Source organism: Triticum dicoccoides, chromosome 6A (assembly GCF_002162155.2).
Source record: "Triticum dicoccoides isolate Atlit2015 ecotype Zavitan chromosome 6A, WEW_v2.0, whole genome shotgun sequence".
NCBI classification, from domain to species: Eukaryota; Viridiplantae; Streptophyta; class Magnoliopsida; order Poales; family Poaceae; genus Triticum; species Triticum dicoccoides.
Genome location: NC_041390.1, coordinates 265,430,508 through 265,435,974, shown reverse-complemented (window position 1 = coordinate 265,435,974; position 5,467 = coordinate 265,430,508). Strand labels below are relative to the sequence as shown.

General features: G+C 42.4%; 1 long non-coding RNA gene across 1 annotated transcript in view; it reads right to left on the bottom strand.

Annotated features, from left to right (window-relative positions):
- Positions 1-2,044: 2,044 nt before the first annotated feature.
- The window catches only part of LOC119316759, a 5,075-nt gene continuing 1,652 nt past the window's right edge, over positions 2,045-5,467 (bottom strand). Inside the window, exon 2 of the long non-coding RNA XR_005153279.1 lies at positions 2,045-2,103. This is a non-coding gene — a long non-coding RNA (uncharacterized LOC119316759). The remainder of the gene's footprint in view (positions 2,104-5,467) is intronic.

The window sequence follows — 5,467 nt, the reverse complement described above, 5'->3', positions numbered from 1 at the left end:
AACGATTTCTACGGAAGGCGGTAAGATGATATCTTGAGCAGTTATGTATCTAGGACCTTTGACGCAAATGGATGCGTCTCTAACTCCATAGAGATTACTTCTCAATACAATTTCTTTCAAATTTAGTAAAATTTCTTGTACGGATTCTTCAATACCTGCTATTGTAGAATACTCATGTGGCACGCTCCCAAATTTTGCACGTGTGATACATGTTCCTTGTATTTCTCCAAGTAAAGCTCTTCGCAAGGCAATACCGACGGTGTCCGCTTGACCTTTTCCAAGCGGGGACAGAATGAAACGACCATAATAAAGGCGCTTACTATCTACTCTTGATTCAACACACTTCCACTGTAGTGTTTGAGTGGATCCTGCTACCTCCTCTCGAACCATAATAGACTAGTATTATTATTTTATCATTGAATCATTTATTTCTCTTGAAATGAAAGTTGAAAGCGGGTTAATTCTTTTACAGACGTCTTTTTTTAGGCAGTCGACGTCCATTATGCGGCATAGGTATTACATCACGTATACAACTTAATCGCATACCACTTTTAGCAATGGCTCGTAATGCGGCATCTCTTCCATTACCAGCGCCCTTTACCATAACTTCTGCTCGTTGCAAACCTACTATACGAATAGCATCTACTGCTGTTCTTTGACCATCATAGGGTGATGCTTTTCTTGAGCTTTTGATTCCACAAGTACCGGCCGAGGACCAAAAAACCACCCGACCTTGTGGGTCTGTAATAGTTATAATAGTGTTGTTGAAACTAGCTTGAACATGAATAACCCCTTTTGTTATTCTACGTGCACTCTTCCGTAAACTAAAACATGCATTCCTACGTAAACCAATACGCACTTTCTTACGTGGACCAATTTTTGGTATAGCTTTTGCCATATTTTATTATCTCATAAATATGAGTTAGAAATAAAAAAAGAAAAAATATACAAAGATATCCGTTTCAGGGTAAAAGAAACCCTTTACTTTAATTATTTTAAATGAAATTATTTTATTTGGAATTGGAACATTTCCGCGGGTACTTTTTTTTACTTTTTAGAAAGTAAAGTTCTTTTTCGAAATATTACCCCTGTCTTTGTTTATGCTTCGGATTAGAGAAAATGACTCTAATTCGTCCATGCCTACGAATCAGTCGACATTTTGTACAAATTTTACGAACGAAAGCTCTTATTTTCATATTTATGTATCCTTTTTTAAACTATGAATCTAATCTTTTGGAAAAAATAAGTCTCTTCGCTTGAATTTTAGAACTTAGAATTTATTACTCTAGAAAAAAAAGAAAAACCTAATCCTTTGAATCTTTGGTATCCTTCAAATCTTCGCTATCCTTCGAGTCTTCGATACGCTTCGAATCCTTATGGGGAAGTCTATAAATTATACGTCCCTTGCTTGAATCATAACGACTTACTTCAATTTTGACCCTATCCCCCATTAGTATTCGTATAGAACTAGACCGTATCTTTCCTAAAATATAGCCTAGGATGACGGTGTCATTCTCTAGCCGAACGCGGAACATTCCATTGGGTAGGGCTTCCATAACTAAACCTTCGAAAGTTACTTTTGCTTCTCTCGGGTTTTTTTTCTCTCCTATTTTTTTCTGTCACATTTTTTCTCCTATTTTTCTATTTTTATTTTAAAAATAGGAAGGGCGAGATAGAATTCAAGCACTATAGGCGGGGCGATTACCATATATAACATAAGACTTCTCCCCCAATTCTGTTTAGTCGAGCTTCTCGATCTGTCATTATTCCTCGAGAAGTAGAAAGAATAGCAATTCCCATTCCACCCAAAACTTTAGGAATTCCTTGATAGTTGGTATAAATTCGTAAGCCGGGTCAGCTGATACGCTTTAAAAAGGTTCTTGTTCTATATATTCCTTTTCTAGTCTTTCTCTTTTGATGTCGCAAAGTTGAAACCAAGAAATATCTGTTACGTTCCTGATTTTTCCGAACACTTTCAATAAAACCCTCTCATAGAAGTATTTTAACAATGTTTTCAGTAATATTTGTAGATACTACTCAAACTGTTCCTTTTTTATTCATGTCCGCATTTCTTATAGAGGTTAGTAAATCAGCAATAGTGTCCTTGTGTAACACCCTCGATGCGACTATAGCTCCCACGTGTCGAGGCACGACTTAGAGACATAATCGCATTGAAGGCATATGTCGCAAGTTAGGCAATCTTCACAACATCCCATGTAATATGATAATAAAAGGGGAGATAACATAGTTGGCTTACACTCGCCACGTCAATCAAGTACATAAATAACATTACATCATCCAAACACTCATGGCCCGACTACGGCGCCAAAATAAAAGAGAACCCAACATGCGACACGGTCCCAATCACCCCCAACTGGGCACCACTACTGATCATCAGGAAAGGAAACATAGTAACGTTGAGAGTCCTCGTCGAACTCCCACTTGAGCTCAAGTGCGTCTCCTGGAGCGGAATCATCAGGCCCTGCATCTGGTGTAAAAGTAATCTGTGAGCCGCAGGGACTCAGCAATCTCGCACCCTCGCGATCAAGACTATTTAAGCTTATAGGTAAGGCAAGGTAAATATGTGGAGCTGCAGCAAGCGACTAGCAAATATGGTGGCTAACTTATTCGCAAAAGAGAGCAAGAAGAGGAGGCGAAGCGCGAACGAGAAACTAGAGAACAACCTGCGCAAACATTACTCCAACACCGTGTCCACTTCCCGGACTCCGCCGAGAAGAGGCCATCACGGTAACACACTCAGTTGATTCATTTTAATTAAGTTAAGGTTCAAGTTATCTACAACCGGACATTAACAAATTCCCATCTGCCCATAACCGCGGGCACGACTTTCGAAAGTTCAATCCCTGCAGGGGAGTCCAACTTAGCCCATGACAAGCTCTCATGGTCAACGAAGGAATAGACCTCCTCCCAAGACATTCCGATCAGACTCGGTATCTCGGTTCTTCAAGACACTTCGACAGGTTAAAACAAATCCAGCAACACCACCCGAATGTGCCGACAAATCCCTACAGGAGCTGCACATATCTCTTTCTCAGGGCACACTCAGATGAGCCAGACGTCGGGTAGGCCAGCCCAGAGTTGCCCCTGGTAGCCCCGGACATCGCTCGGAGGGACCAACACTCAGAGGAGCACTGGCCCGGGGGGGTTAAAATAAGATGACCCTTGAATCTGCAGAACCCAAGGGAAAGAAAAGGCTAGGTGGCAAATGGTAAAACCAAGGTTGGGCATTGCTGGAAAAGCTTTAATCAAGGCGAACTATCAAGGGGTTCCCATTATAACCCAACCGCGTAAGGAACGCAAAATCCGAGAACATAACACCGATATGACGAAAACTAGGGCGGCAAGAGTGGAACAAAACACTAGGCGAGAGGCCGAGCCTTCCACCCTTTACCAAGTATATAGATGCATTAAGATACATAGCAATATCATGATATCCCAACAAGTAAATAAATGTTCCAACAAGGAACAACCTCCAATCTTCACCTGCAACTAGCAACGCTATAAGAGGGGCTGAGCAAAGCGGTAACATAGCCAATCAACGGTTTGCTAGGACATGGTGGGTTAGAGGTTTGACATGGCAATTTGGGAGGCTTGAAAGCAAGTGGTAGGCATTGTAGCATTGGCATAGCAAAATATCAAGCAAACTAGCATACCAAAGATAGTAGTGATTTCGAGGGTATGATCATCTTGCCTGCACAGTTGTCAGAGTTGACTGGATCCTCGAAAGCAAACTCAACGGGCTCCTCATTAGCGAACTTGTCTCCTGTCTCTACCCAAACAAGACAAACAAGCAACAAGGATACAATCAACCACGTGCAAGGATCAAGCAATATGGTGCAATGATGATATGCTATGCGGGATGCGATGCGGGATGCATATGCAAGATATGACAGGAAAAGCATGAACCTGGCCTCAACTTGGAAATCCAAGTGTGCCAATGGAAATATGAGATGAAATCGCTTGAAAACGATATAAAGAACGCCGGAATCGGAGTTACGGTTTGGAAATGGCAAGCGATTCAAGAATGGCACCGGTCTGCGATTACAGCAAGTAGCCATCTAAATGCAATGAGATGAACATGCTACAGCACCCAAACATGACAACAAAATACATGGCAGGGATGCATTCAAGATGCTTAACAAAAGTCTAGCACTGAGCTACGGCCAATTCATCCTTTAACAGGTTCAAACAAGCATGGCAAAACTGCAGATGACAAACAAATCTCAGACTTAGTGAAATTAACACTTGTCTGGAATTTCAGATCAGGTAGCACTCTTCAGAGCAGCAAAACTACATGCTACGGGACCTGAACATGGCAAAGTAAAGCATGGCATGGAGCTACGCAAAGAGCTTAACAAAAGTCCCTTAGTGACCTTGAGCCAAAAGGGATCAGAAAACACAATTGCAAGCATGTGAACATGGCAAAAAACATAATCAGTTTTCAGACTTAGTGAAAACTGGCACATGCTGAAACATAACTCAAGTAGGCATGTTTATGAGCTCGATGCACTTACTACAGGGCAAGTCATGAAAAGGTAAGCATACATCCATTAAGAACACACAAAATGCAAGCTAGACATGGCAAGAACAATAGCATAGCATGCACGGATCAACTACAACATCATCGGCAAAATTGTAAACAAGTTGACAATCTGCCCAGATTCACAAAGTAGCAAAAGTAGAGCTCGATTGACTCAATCTAGGGTGCTCCATAATTGCAAACAAGGACATGGATGGATAGAGCACTACAATATTAACAAAACATCCTTACTGATCATCCTCAAAAGAGGCACGGATCACTAGGAAACAACATGAACATATGGCATCATGAGATAAACAGATCAAGGACTTAGTGGAGATGCTAAGTCCCTGAAAACAGAATTACCAAGTGCACCACTTTGCAAGCTTGCACTAGTCACCCCACACATCACAAAAATACATGGGTTGCACCTCCGGAAAGATGACAAAACCCTTAACAAAATATATGTAGAGCATCAGGGCATATCATGCACACAATAATCATGGCAACAATGACAAAAAGCTAAATGGAGCAGCAGATCTGACAAATATCTCAAGTAGCCCTCTTCTAACAGCATTTTGGGCATAAATATGAACTCAAATGAAAATGATGCAATGGAATGAAATGATGTACTCTCTGAGATGAACATTTTGATATGCTATATGCACGAATCGGAGTTACGGATGCAAAGTTACGGGGCTATGAACATGGGCACTTGAGCTAGGGTTTCGGAAAAAAATCAACCGGATCTGGATCTGGATCTCGCCGGGCACTGTTCACCGGCGCCGGATTTGTCGGGGAGGCAGCCACCGGAGCGGATTCCGGCCGGCGCGGGTCGCCGAAGCGATGAGGGCGGCGGGCGCGGCGGCTTGGCGAGGCGGGGAGGATCGGCGGCGAGGCGGCGCGGCCGGGCAGCGAGGCGGCGCG